General features: G+C 44.9%; 3 non-coding genes and 4 pseudogenes across 3 annotated transcripts; all 7 read left to right on the forward strand.

Moving 5' to 3' along the window:
• The first annotated feature begins 875 nt into the window (after positions 1-875).
• On the forward strand, positions 876-1066 carry LOC141231137 (U2 spliceosomal RNA). The gene has a single exon (XR_012297547.1). It is a non-coding gene; the product is annotated as a U2 spliceosomal RNA (small nuclear RNA).
• A 1115-nt stretch (positions 1067-2181) lies between these two features.
• On the forward strand, positions 2182-2372 carry LOC141231138 (U2 spliceosomal RNA). Its single transcript, XR_012297548.1, has one exon. It is a non-coding gene; the product is annotated as a U2 spliceosomal RNA (small nuclear RNA).
• A 1115-nt stretch (positions 2373-3487) lies between these two features.
• On the forward strand, positions 3488-3627 carry LOC141231471 (U2 spliceosomal RNA; annotated as a pseudogene).
• Positions 3628-4416: 789 nt separating this feature from the next.
• LOC141231459 (U2 spliceosomal RNA) lies at positions 4417-4597 on the forward strand (annotated as a pseudogene).
• Positions 4598-5715: 1118 nt separating this feature from the next.
• LOC141231297 (U2 spliceosomal RNA) lies at positions 5716-5906 on the forward strand. Its single transcript, XR_012297710.1, has one exon. It is a non-coding gene; the product is annotated as a U2 spliceosomal RNA (small nuclear RNA).
• A 6235-nt stretch (positions 5907-12141) lies between these two features.
• Positions 12142-12317, forward strand: LOC141231407 (U2 spliceosomal RNA; annotated as a pseudogene).
• A 1112-nt stretch (positions 12318-13429) lies between these two features.
• On the forward strand, positions 13430-13521 carry LOC141230971 (U2 spliceosomal RNA; annotated as a pseudogene).
• Positions 13522-14216: the final 695 nt, after the last annotated feature.

Raw genomic sequence — 14216 nt, forward strand, 5'->3', positions numbered from 1 at the left:
TAAACAGACATATTAGGCAAGCATTTTGGAGCTTTCACCTAAATAACTACAGGTGGTGAGATAAGCTGCACAATATAATTGACCTTTCAGTATATTGTTGCACACACACCATCTATTTAGCAAATGCCCTTGTTATCAACAGCAGCCTTTTAAACTCACCTGAGCTAACAGGTATGTGCGCTGGTTACTCTGCTGCGCTTAAAATTTCTTTTTTGGTTTGCTACAATGCCTTTTCTGAAACGTTGTCTCCCTCTGCTGGAACACTGACTTCTTTCATTTAATGCCTGCAGACTATAAAAGAGAACCCAACCCAAAAAGTTTGGTTGATTAGTCTGTGGCATTCTGTTAAACTGTTGCTTATGGCGGTCTCTGTGAGCTTCTCAGCGACATTCAGCCAGCCAGGTATCCTGCCTGCAGTAGATGGAATGTGGCAATGGAACGCTGGCTGCGCGTGTCATAATAGGCTCTGAGCCTTTATATACCTGTGCACAGCAGCAGCCACCTTCAGTCTGCTGCTGGACAGCCAGCAGCAGCAGCAGCAGCAGCAGCAGGAGAGGTATGTAATCAGCAGCCCTCCTGCTAAGGGTAGACAGCTGCTCGTTCCACCCCACCCCCCGCCTTAATTGGTTCTCCTCCCTTCCAACGGTGTTGAGGCGGGTGGGAACAGCAGGGGGTGAAGGTGTTGTGTTTAAAGAGGTGGAGTTATGCAGATCTAAAACGCGTGGATTGCAGCAGCAGCAAGCCGAAAAGTGCAGGCATGTAAGGGATCTAGAGGTTGACAACATGTCTTCTTAACGGGAGTCCAGGAGCTCATCTCCACAAATGGACTTTTCAGGATCCTTGGGTGGCTCCGTAGTTTGAAACCAATTCTGGTTATCGCTTCTCGGCCTTTTGGCTAAGATCAAGTGTAGTATCTGTTCTTATCAGTTTAATATCTGATACGTCCCCTATCTGGGGACCATATATTAAATGGATTTTTAGAACAGGGAGATGGAAAAAGAGCTTGCTCTGTCCACTCCACGCATTGACCTGGTATTGCAGTATCTCCAGGACCGGTGCACCCCTTCTTTAATGCAGTTTCTAAAATCAGAAAGAATTGAATTCAATGTTTTTTGTTCATTTTGCTTGTTTGTCGGATTTTGGGATGGACTTTTTGGCTTTGCTTTTCTTCTCCTCATTGGATTTTTCATGTTCAAAGTTGCAGAAGCCAGATTACAAGCTCATTTTGGTTCAACTTCAGCAACTGTGCATTGCATTGCCATGTAATGTAATGAAATGCTATCTTTCTAGCTCTCCCTTTTTACTTCCTTTTGGATAAACAGACATATTAGGCAAGCATTTTGGAGCTTTCACCTAAATAACTACAGGTGGTGAGATAAGCTGCACAATATAATTGACCTTTCAGTATATTGTTGCACACACACCATCTATTTAGCAAATGCCCTTGTTATCAACAGCAGCCTTTTAAACTCACCTGAGCTAACAGGTATGTGCGCTGGTTACTCTGCTGCGCTTAAAATTTCTTTTTTGGTTTGCTACAATGCCTTTTCTGAAACGTTGTCTCCCTCTGCTGGAACACTGACTTCTTTCATTTAATGCCTGCAGACTATAAAAGAGAACCCAACCCAAAAAGTTTGGTTGATTAGTCTGTGGCATTCTGTTAAACTGTTGCTTATGGCGGTCTCTGTGAGCTTCTCAGCGACATTCAGCCAGCCAGGTATCCTGCCTGCAGTAGATGGAATGTGGCAATGGAACGCTGGCTGCGCGTGTCATAATAGGCTCTGAGCCTTTATATACCTGTGCACAGCAGCAGCCACCTTCAGTCTGCTGCTGGACAGCCAGCAGCAGCAGCAGCAGGAGAGGTATGTAATCAGCAGCCCTCCTGCTAAGGGTAGACAGCTGCTCGTTCCACCCCACCCCCCGCCTTAATTGGTTCTCCTCCCTTCCAACGGTGTTGAGGCGGGTGGGAACAGCAGGGGGTGAAGGTGCTGTGTTTAAAGAGGTGGAGTTATGCAGATCTAAAACGCGTGGATTGCAGCAGCAGCAAGCCGAAAAGTGCAGGCATGTAAGGGATCTAGAGGTTGACAACATGTCTTCTTAACGGGAGTCCAGGAGCTCATCTCCACAAATGGACTTTTCAGGATCCTTGGGTGGCTCCGTAGTTTGAAACCAATTCTGGTTATCGCTTCTCGGCCTTTTGGCTAAGATCAAGTGTAGTATCTGTTCTTATCAGTTTAATATCTGATACGTCCCCTATCTGGGGACCATATATTAAATGGATTTTTAGAACAGGGAGATGGAAAAAGAGCTTGCTCTGTCCACTCCACGCATTGACCTGGTATTGCAGTATCTCCAGGACCGGTGCACCCCTTCTTTAATGCAGTTTCTAAAATCAGAAAGAATTGAATTCAATGTTTTTTGTTCATTTTGCTTGTTTGTCGGATTTTGGGATGGACTCTTTGGCTTTGCTTTTCTTCTCCTCATTGGATTTTTCATGTTCAAAGTTGCAGAAGCCAGATTACAAGCTCATTTTGGTTCAACTTCAGCAACTGTGCATTGCATTGCCATGTAATGTAATGAAATGCTATCTTTCTAGCTCTCCCTTTTTACTTCCTTTTGGATAAACAGACATATTAGGCAAGCATTTTGGAGCTTTCACCTAAATAACTACAGGTGGTGAGATAAGCTGCACAATATAATTGACCTTTCAGTATATTGTTGCACACACACCATCTATTTAGCAAATGCCCTTGTTATCAACAGCAGCCTTTTAAACTCACCTGAGCTAACAGGTATGTGCGCTGGTTACTCTGCTGCGCTTAAAATTTCTTTTTTGGTTTGCTACAATGCCTTTTCTGAAACGTTGTCTCCCTCTGCTGGAACACTGACTTCTTTCATTTAATGCCTGCAGACTATAAAAGAGAACCCAACCCAAAAAGTTTGGTTGATTAGTCTGTGGCATTCTGTTAAACTGTTGCTTATGGCGGTCTCTGTGAGCTTCTCAGTGACATTCAGCCAGCCAGGTATCCTGCCTGCAGTAGATGGAATGTGGCAATGGAACGCTGGCTGCGCGTGTCATAATAGGCTCTGAGCCTTTATATACCTGTGCACAGCAGCAGCCACCTTCAGTCTGCTGCTGGACAGCCAGCAGCAGCAGCAGCAGGAGAGGTATGTAATCAGCAGCCCTCCTGCTAAGGGTAGACAGCTGCTCGTTCCACCCCACCCCCCGCCTTAATTGGTTCTCCTCCCTTCCAACGGTGTTGAGGCGGGTGGGAACAGCAGGGGGTGAAGGTGCTGTGTTTAAAGAGGTGGAGTTATGCAGATCTAAAACGCGTGGATTGCAGCAGCAGCAAGCCGAAAAGTGCAGGCATGTAAGGGATCTAGAGGTTGACAACATGTCTTCTTAACGGGAGTCCAGGAGCTCATCTCCACAAATGGACTTTTCAGGATCCTTGGGTGGCTCCGTAGTTTGAAACCAATTCTGGTTATCGCTTCTCGGCCTTTTGGCTAAGATCAAGTGTAGTATCTGTTCTTATCAGCTTCTCGGCCTTTTGGCTAAGATCAAGTGTAGTGTCTTTCGAAAAGGCGGTTTTGGATGTTGGCCGCCCTAGTAGATTGATACATTATGCACACTGGGGTTTAGGCGCTTGTTAGTACGCCAGGTGGCTAATATAGTCATCTGGTGGAAAGCATGGCCCCCCAGGATCGACGCCATTGGGCCGGGGAAGATCGAAAGCCCGAAGTGTGAAGTGCCCCAGGAGTGGTGACCCTGGGGTGCCTTAACTCACTGGGATTGGGAACCCCACTTGAGTTTATGGCACATTTGCACAAGCACTTCAAATTTTCTTTCTTCGCACACACCCTTATTCCGGGCCTTCTGGCCTTAGGATGGGGAATTTTTCAATTCCCGGTCGAAGGTCCGGGCAGTATTATACTGTGAAACCTTCACTATTTATTTAATTTCTTTGTCACTGTGTGTCCACTTATTCACGTGTGTCACGTCCTACTAGGATTTTGTCGGGATGCGGTTCCCTTACGGGTTCCTCTCTTGGCAGGTCTAGGGGGGGAGTGTGTGGCCATCAGGTTCCGCTCCCCCCTGAACCCCCCTGGCTCTCCTCTTTTGGGAGGAGAGCGTTGTTGGCTCCCCTCTTCCGGGAGGGGAGCACAGTCTTTGGCTCCCAGTGCCTTGCTCGGGTGAGAACTCGGGCAGGTGCTGGGGGTAAGATTGGGTCGCCTCTGGCTTCGGCTGGAGGTGGCTTTTTGTCCCTGTTCCTCGCTGTGGCCTTTTGGCTCGGAGGGACGGGGAATGGTTTGGGGGACCCTTCTCCTTTTGGAGAGGGTTTCAAGAAGACCAGCATCCTAGTGCACTTTTTTTGTGGCACTTGTCACTTTTTTAAGCGCACTCGGGTTTTGTAGACGAATTCGGGCTTTCGATATAAAAAAATCTGTTCTTATCAGTTTAATATCTGATACGTCCCCTATCTGGGGACCATATATTAAATGGATTTTTAGAACAGGGAGATGGAAAAAGAGCTTGCTCTGTCCACTCCACGCATTGACCTGGTATTGCAGTATCTCCAGGACCGTTGCACCCCTTCTTTAATGCAGTTTCTAAAATCAGAAAGAATTGAATTCAATGTTTTTTGTTCATTTTGCTTGTTTGTCGGATTTTGGGATGGACTCTTTGGCTTTGCTTTTCTTCTCCTCATTGGATTTTTCATGTTCAAAGTTGCAGAAGCCAGATTACAAGCTCATTTTGGTTCAACTTCAGCAACTGTGCATTGCATTGCCATGTAATGTGATGCAATGCTATCTTTCTAGCTCTCCCTTTTTACTTCCTTTTGGATAAACAGACATATTAGGCAAGCATTTTGGAGCTTTCACCTAAATAACTACAGGTGGTGAGATAAGCTGCACAATATAATTGACCTTTCAGTATATTGTTGCACACACACCATCTATTTAGCAAATGCCCTTGTTATCAACAGCAGCCTTTTAAACTCACCTGAGCTAACAGGTATGTGCGCTGGTTACTCTGCTGCGCTTAAAATTTCTTTTTTGGTTTGCTACAATGCCTTTTCTGAAACGTTGTCTCCCTCTGCTGGAACACTGAATTCTTTCATTTAATGCCTGCAGACTATAAAAGAGAACCCAACCCAAAAAGTTTGGTTGATTAGTCTGTGGCATTCTGTTAAACTGTTGCTTATGGCGGTCTCTGTGAGCTTCTCAGCGACATTCAGCCAGCCAGGTATCCTGCCTGCAGTAGATGGAATGTGGCAATGGAACGCTGGCTGCGCGTGTCATAATAGGCTCTGAGCCTTTATATACCTGTGCACAGCAGCAGCCACCTTCAGTCTGCTGCTGGACAGCCAGCAGCAGCAGCAGCAGCAGGAGAGGTATGTAATCAGCAGCCCTCCTGCTAAGGGTAGACAGCTGCTCGTTCCACCCCACCCCCCGCCTTAATTGGTTCTCCTCCCTTCCAACGGTGTTGAGGCGGGTGGGAACAGCAGGGGGTGAAGGTGCTGTGTTTAAAGAGGTGGAGTTATGCAGATCTAAAACGCGTGGATTGCAGCAGCAGCAAGCCGAAAAGTGCAGGCATGTAAGGGATCTAGAGGTTGACAACATGTCTTCTTAACGGGAGTCCAGGAGCTCAGCTCCACAAATGGACTTTTCAGGATCCTTGGGTGGCTCCGTAGTTTGAAACCAATTCTGGTTATCGCTTCTCGGCCTTTTGGCTAAGATCAAGTGTAGTATCTGTTCTTATCAGTTTAATATCTGATACGTCCCCTATCTGGGGACCATATATTAAATGGATTTTTAGAACAGGGAGATGGAAAAAGAGCTTGCTCTGTCCACTCCACGTATTGACCTGGTATTGCAGTATCTCCAGGACCGGTGCACCCCTTCTTTAATGCAGTTTCTAAAATCAGAAAGAATTGAATTCAATGTTTTTTGTTCATTTTGCTTGTTTGTCGGATTTTGGGATGAACTCTTTGGCTTTGCTTTTCTTCTCCTCATTGGATTTTTCATGTTCAAAGTTGCAGAAGCCAGATTACAAGCTCATTTTGGTTCAACTTCAGCAACTGTGCATTGCATTGTCATGTAATGTAATGAAATGCTATCTTTCTAGCTCTCCCTTTTTACTTCCTTTTGGATAAACAGACATATTAGGCAAGCATTTTGGAGCTTTCACCTAAATAACTACAGGTGGTGAGATAAGCTGCACAATATAATTGACCTTTCAGTATATTGTTGCACACACACCATCTATTTAGCAAATGCCCTTGTTATCAACAGCAGCCTTTTAAACTCACCTGAGCTAACAGGTATGTGCGCTGGTTACTCTGCTGCGCTTAAAATTTCTTTTTTGGTTTGCTACAATGCCTTTTCTGAAACGTTGTCTCCCTCTGCTGGAACACTGACTTCTTTCATTTAATGCCTGCAGACTATAAAAGAGAACCCAACCCAAAAAGTTTGGTTGATTAGTCTGTGGCATTCTGTTAAACTGTTGCTTATGGCGGTCTCTGTGAGCTTCTCAGCGACATTCAGCCAGCCAGGTATCCTGCCTGCAGTAGATGGAATGTGGCAATGGAACGCTGGCTGCGCGTGTCATAATAGGCTCTGAGCCTTTATATACCTGTGCACAGCAGCAGCCACCTTCAGTCTGCTGCTGGACAGCCAGCAGCAGCAGCAGCAGCAGGAGAGGTATGTAATCAGCAGCCCTCCTGCTAAGGGTAGACAGCTGCTCGTTCCACCCCACCCCCCACCTTAATTGGTTCTCCTCCCTTCCAACGGTGTTGAGGCGGGTGGGAACAGCAGGGGGTGAAGGTGCTGTGTTTAAAGAGGTGGAGTTATGCAGATCTAAAACGCGTGGATTGCAGCAGCAGCAAGCCGAAAAGTGCAGGCATGTAAGGGATCTAGAGGTTGACAACATGTCTTCTTAACGGGAGTCCAGGAGCTCATCTCCACAAATGGACTTTTCAGGATCCTTGGGTGGCTCCGTAGTTTGAAACCAATTCTGGTTATCGCTTCTCGGCCTTTTGGATAAGATACCACATCTTGCCAGAAGGATTCTAAGCCAATCGTGCCCTTGGCCTTGAGGCATCGGCGGTGTAAAAAGCCGTCTTAAGCCTCATGCTGCTTTAGGGGGCAGATACGCAAAGAAACCAAGAAGGCGATCGACCCTATCTACCTTTTGAAGATGGCATCAGCAGTAGCGGCCGCAGTGCGCTATGCCAGAGCTGGTGACCTTCGCATCAAGAACTCTTTCAAGATCGAAGTGGACGATGCATCCAAGGAGAAGATGACCTTGAAGTTTTTCGTGAGGAGAGTGCTGCTGGAGATCCTAGGAGTAAAGAAGGAAGACATCCTGGCCCTTCAAGATCGCCCCGGTTCCTTCACTTTGACTCTGGAGTCGGAGTATGCGTGCCAGAACCTTTTCCGCCAGATTCACCTGCACCTTTCAGATGAGGATCTTAAAGGACTCACCTTTGTCATCCTTTACTCCGGTGGAGAGAAGCCACTCGTGGTTCAGATGAGCAACCCTCATGTTCCCTTAGTTAATATTATTTGCTTTCTTCAAAACTATTTCCCAGAACTGCGGTATTCCCACAAGGTCATGAATGAGGAAAACCTCTGGACGGGAAAGCATAAATTTTTTGTTAAATTTTGTGAAGATCCAAATGGCATTGGTGGTCAGCGTCATCCTCCGTCAAGTTTCCTGATCGGTAGGGAGCGGGGGCGCCACTTCTACCCGGACATGCCCCTCTTCTGCCGGAAATGCATGTGTTTCGGTCACACTTATGAGAACTGCAAGGAGGAGGTGGCAATCTGTAAGAAGTGCTACAAGCATGGACATGCCACAATGGACTGTACCAATGAGATGGTGTGCAACATCTGCCGGGTCCCAGGTCACTCCTTCCGGGAGTGTCCTTTGAAGAAAAAGGCGGAAACCTATGCTGAAACGCTGGCAAAGCAACCTGCCCGTGTGCCTCCATCTGCTCCCGGGGGGCAGAGGCAACCCTCTGCTGTTCCTGCTCCTGCGGGTGCATCTACAGCACGGGGGCAGTCTTCTAGCTCTCCAGTACCTGCTCCACAGACCAAGCCTGCTAGTACATCAGGTGGTACGTCTGCACCTGCTGCACAGAGGAAGCCAACCAACCCTCCTGCTCCTGCTGCTAAGGGGGGTCCCACCGGTGCTCCTGTATCTACTGTGCAAACACAACCCCCTGTAGGCGGGTCCACAAGCACTTCAGTGCCTGCTGCACAGGGAAAACCTGCCAGTTCTCCTATTCCTGCTGCGCATAAGCCCACGTCTATGCAGAAACCTCCAGCTGAGAAACCTGTCCGTCCTGAGAAGAGGGAAGCTTCATCTAAGGACTGGGCTGCTGATTCTGATCCGGGTGATATGGTGGTGGAGGGGAGTCCCTCTGCTGAAATCGGGACATTTAGCTCGGAGGAAGAAGCAATGGAGCTGGAAACTCGTAGGAAAAGGAAAACAGATGATAGGTCTGATGAGAATGTGGCCAGGGAGACTTCCAAGAAGTGTCCATTAAAACCAAGTCTTCTGCAATACAAGCCAATGGCTCCCGCTGCCCCTCCTGAGGAGCCAAGGCCTTCAGACCCTATAAACATTTCTTTTTCGGACTCAGAAGTGCAGAGCCCGTTAACATCGGTGGGCTTTATGTCTGATTCTGACAGTAGTGTGACCTGAACTATCCTATCATGACCTCATCAATTAAAGTAGCCTCGCTCAATGTGAGGAGTATAAGGGGCTCTACAAGAAGGGCTGCTTTGTTTTCCTACCTGTCAACAGTGGACTGTGATGTCTTTTGTTTGCAAGAATGTAACATTGACTTTGATATGAATTATGCAGATTTAAGAAAAGATTGGCCTCATGGGCCCTCTATCTGGTCCGGAGATAATGAAAATCGTTCCTCTGGCATTGGAGTGCTGTTTAGGTCGCATGACTTTAAAATCAACTCTTTTGTGGACATTTCTTCTGGACGTGCTCTTTTCTTAAATATTAGTTTTAAAGGTGTGGACTTTAGACTTTTGAACATTTATGCTTCTCCGGTGAAGGAAGAGAGACATCAGTTGTTTGAAGATGTGCAATATTACCTACCTGGTTCATCGCCTCTGATGTTCTGTGGGGATTTCAATTGTGTCTTGCCTGGTGAAGGGAGAAGCGGGAGTTCCACCGTTCCTAAAAAAGACAAAACAGAGAAACAACTAAAGGATTTGTTAACTGATTTTTTTCTTAGAGACTCCTGGAAAGAGATCCGTAGTAATGATCCCGGTTATACTTGGGAGAACTCTTCTTCTAAATCTCGTATTGATTTTATTTTCATGTCCCAATATGTGAATGTCAAATCTGTTGTCTTAATCCCAAACATTTTTTCAGATCATAAGATGCTGCTATCAGAGTTAGAATTACCTGGGCTTGTCAAGGCAAGAGGAGTTTGGAGGCTAAATACAACATTGTTACAAGATCCTAAGGTAAGAACAGATTTTAAAGCGTTTTTTAATTATTTAAGAACAAAACAACAAAAATTTTTAACTCTGCTAGAATGGTGGGAATACAGCAAGATGAAGATAAAAAGTTTTTTTATCAAGGTCAGCATAGCCAATGCAAGAGAAAAGTCCGCTTGGCATAAAAGGCTTATTACTAAATTGCAGACCTGTTATCAACTAAGAGATGTGGGACTTGAAATGGACGATTTAATTGAAGCAACAAAAAAAGAAATTAAAAAGAGTATAGAGTCGAAGGGTAAGGAAATAATTTATAACTCAAAAATTGAAGTGATGGAGAAAAATGAAAAGTGCTCAAGATTTTTTTTTAAAAAAGTAGTTGCTGCTAAGGAAATGATAACAGAATTAGAGGGTGAAACTACAACTGAAGGTATGCTCAACCAAGCTCACCAGTTTTATCAGCAGCTTTTTAATGAGAAAACTATAGACCAGTCTTTTACTGAAGATGCCCTTAATTCATTAAAAAATAGTCTGAGCCGCGAAGACCAAGAATTGTTATGCACTGAAGTCACCTTGTCGGAAGTAGATGCTGCTATCAAAAGTTTTTCCTATGGGAAAACCCCTGGTTCTGACGGTTTGCCTGTTGAATTTTATCGTGAATTTTGGAATTTTTTAAAACCCGACTTGTTTTTAGTAATCAAAGAAGCTTTTAAGTGTGATATCCTGCCTATATCTTGGAGAAGTGGTCTGGTCTCCCTGATTTTTAAAAAAGGAGCCAAATCCCATCTGGCAAACTGGAGACCAATCACACTGTTGAATGTTGATTACAAGTTGATGTCCAAAATTTTAGTGAACCGTTTTAAAAAAGTTTTATCCAAAGTTATTTATGAAGACCAGGTATGTGGGGTGCCAGGAAGAGGAGTTGCGGAGCATCTCAATACCATCCGCGATGTCATATGGTACCAGCAATCCAGGAAGCAAGACTTAGCAATTTTATCGTTGGATTTTCAAAAGGCTTTTGATCGTGTCTCTCATTGTTTTTTATGGTTGGTTTTAAAAAAAATGGGCTTCCCTGAAATTTTTATCAAGCAAGTGGCACTTTTATATAAGAACTCTTTTAGTAAAATTTTAATCAATGGATTTTTGTCTAATGAAGTGTTTTTGCATTCAGGTGTGAAGCAAGGCTGCCCTTTGTCCCCAGTGCTATTTATATGTGCAATAGAGCCTCTTTTATCTATGCTACGAGAGGATAAAGTGATTAAAGGTGTCCCTATCCCTGGAGGACATGGAAGAGATGTGAAGGTAATGGGCTACATGGATGATATTACTATTTTTTGTTCATCACCTGCCGCTCTCAGGAGAGCTATAAGAACGACCAATTTTTTTTGTGAAGCCTCAGGTTTTAAGTTAAACATTGAGAAATGTGATTGTTTTGTCCGTGGCAATTGGGCGGATGTGTCCATCCCTGATCTCCCGATGCAGTCAGAGAAGATTAAAATTCTGGGCGTGATTTTTGATCGACAGAATGATGGAATGAAGAGCTGGGATGGAGTAAGGGACAAAATACAAAAGAAGATTGACTTTTGGAAATTAAGAAAATTAACAATCGAAGGTAAAGTTTTAATTATTAAGGCCCTTCTGCTTCCTGTCATGTTATATCTCAGTTATGTTTATCCCCCAAGTGACCTTACAGCGAGAAGATTACAGAGAATGCTGTTTGAATTTGTGTGGAACTCTAAGTTCGAAAAGGTGAAGAGAGAAACAATGTACAAGATGCACCACCTTGGTGGTAAGGATGTTCCCAACGTCAAACTGTTTTTATACTCCAAGTTTTTTAGCCTCTGTTTTAAATATATGTTTGCTTCAAGCCCTTGGGCACATTTTTTAAGATATGCAGCTGGCCACATTTTTAAGAGGCGAAAGTGGATATCCATTTCTTTAACAAGCCCAGTGTTGTTATCCCATCCACAACAATATGCCATCCTGGAGAAAGTTATCAGATTATATGGCCTAGATTCTTTTGAGATGGAGACATTGAAGAATGCAAGGAAGCTGCTGCAGCAATTAAAAAAGAAAGAAACTTTGACGCCCATAAGCCATTATTCATATAGCAGAGTCACTAAAATATGGAATTTAACAAATGCACCTTACCTGATGAATCAACATAAAGACTTAGCTTGGATGATTGTGCAGGAATGTTTACCGACTCGTGATTTCCAGTATAAAAGAAGACTTAGCACTATACAAACCTGCCCGAGGCATCAGTGCAATAATGATGAGACTACTATGCACCTTATTTGGAATTGTGATTTTGCACAGCAAGTGTGGAAAGACTGTGGTGAGCTTTTAAAATTTTTATCTGGTCTTAATTTTTTAAGCCATTAAGTGGTTTTATATGGGATTTTACCAAACATGACGAAAGAAAAAGAGAGAGTTTTATGGTGCACTTTGAGTTGTGTTAAAAGTGCTCTATGGAAGACCAGAAACATATTGTTGTTTAAAAGAGACTATATAGAAGTCAAGGATTGTATAAGACTGGCATTAAGTGAAATTTATATGTACTACCTAATGGATATGAAGAAGCTTGGAAAGAAAAGAGCCCTGAGTATATGGAACTATCACCTATGGAAGATGTTATTTTAAAGCTCTGAAGAAAAGATAAAGACTACGATATTTTAAATATAAACGCAAAATCTGTTCTTATCAGTTTAATATCTGATACGTCCCCTATCTGGGGACCATATATTAAATGGATTTTTAGAACAGGGAGATGGAAAAAGAGCTTGCTCTGTCCACTCCACGCATTGACCTGGTATTGCAGTATCTCCAGGACCGGTGCACCCCTTCTTTAATGCAGTTTCTAAAATCAGAAAGAATTGAATTCAATGTTTTTTGTTCATTTTGCTTGTTTGTCGGATTTTGGGATGGACTCTTTGGCTCTGCTTTTCTTCTCCTCATTGGATTTTTCATGTTCAAAGTTGCAGAAGCCAGATTACAAGCTCATTTTGGTTCAACTTCAGCAACTGTGCATTGCATTGCCATGTAATGTGATGCAATGCTATCTTTCTAGCTCTCCCTTTTTACTTCCTTTTGGATAAACAGACATATTAGGCAAGCATTTTGGAGCTTTCACCTAAATAACTACAGGTGGTGAGATAAGCTGCACAATATAATTGACCTTTCAGTATATTGTTGCACACACACCATCTATTTAGCAAATGCCCTTGTTATCAACAGCAGCCTTTTAAACTCACCTGAGCTAACAGGTATGTGCGCTGGTTACTCTGCTGCGCTTAAAATTTCTTTTTTGGTTTGCTACAATGCCTTTTCTGAAACGTTGTCTCCTTCTGCTGGAACACTGACTTCTTTCATTTAATGCCTGCAGACTATAAAAGAGAACCCAACCCAAAAAGTTTGGTTGATTAGTCTGTGGCATTCTGTTAAACTGTTGCTTATGGCGGTCTCTGTGAGCTTCTCAGCGACATTCAGCCAGCCAGGTATCCTGCCTGCAGTAGATGGAATGTGGCAATGGAACGCTGGCTGCGCGTGTCATAATAGGCTCTGAGCCTTTATATACCTGTGCACAGCAGCAGCCACCTTCAGTCTGCTGCTGGACAGCCAGCAGCAGCAGCAGGAGAGGTATGTAATCAGGAGCCCTCCTGCTAAGGGTAGACAGCTGCTCGTTCCACCCCACCCCCCGCCTTAATTGGTTCTCCTCCCTTCCAACGGTGTTGAGGCGGGTGGGAACAGCAGGGGGTGAAGGTGCTGTGTTTAAAGAGGTGGAGTTATGCAGATCTAAAACGCGTGGATTGCAGCAGCAGCAAGCCGAAAAGTGCAGGCATGTAAGGGATCTAGAGGTTGACAACATGTCTTCTTAACGGGAGTCCAAGAGCTCATCTCCACAAATGGACTTTTTAGGATCCTTGGGTGGCTCCGTAGTTTGAAACCAATTCTGGTTATCGCTTCTCGGCCTTTTGGCTAAGATCAAGTGTAGTATCTTTCGAAAAGGCGGTTTTGGATGTTGGCCGCCCTAGTAGATTGATACATTATGCACACTGGGGTTTAGGCGCTTGTTAGTACGCCAGGTGGCTAATATCGTCATCTGGTGGAAAGCATGGCCCCCCAGGATCGACGCCATTGGGCCGGGGAAGATCGAAAGCCCGAAGTGTGAAGTGCCCCAGGAGTGGTGACCCTGGGGTGCCTTAACTCACTGGGATTGGGAACCCCACTTGAGTTTATGGCACATTTGCACAAGCACTTCAAATTTTCTTTCTTCGCACACACCCTTATTCCGGGCCTTCTGGCCTTAGGATGGGGAATTTTTCAATTCCCGGTCGAAGGTCCGGGCAGTATTATACTGTGAAACCTTCACTATTTATTTAATTTCTTTGTCACTTTGTGTCCACTTATTCACGTGTGTCACGTCCTACTAGGATTTTGTCGGGATGCGGTTCCCTTACGGGTTCCTCTCTTGGCAGGTCTAGGGGGGGAGTGTGTGGCCATCAGGTTCCGCTTCCCCCTGAACCCCCCTGGCTCTCCTCTTTCGGGAGGAGAGCGTTGTTGGCTCCCCTCTTCTGGGAGGGGAGCACAGTCTTTGGCTCCCAGTGCCTTGCTCGGGTGAGAACTCGGGCAGGTGCTGGGGGTAAGATTGGGTCGCCTCTGGCTTCGGCTGGAGGTGGCTTTTTGTCCCTGTTCCTCGCTGTGGCCTTTTGGCTCGGAGGGACGGGGAATGGTTTGGGGGACCC

This window comes from Phyllobates terribilis, unplaced genomic scaffold (assembly GCF_046119375.1).
Source record: "Phyllobates terribilis strain yellow unplaced genomic scaffold, ASM4611937v1 Scaffold_505__1_contigs__length_1300667, whole genome shotgun sequence".
Taxonomy (NCBI): domain Eukaryota; kingdom Metazoa; phylum Chordata; class Amphibia; order Anura; family Dendrobatidae; genus Phyllobates; species Phyllobates terribilis.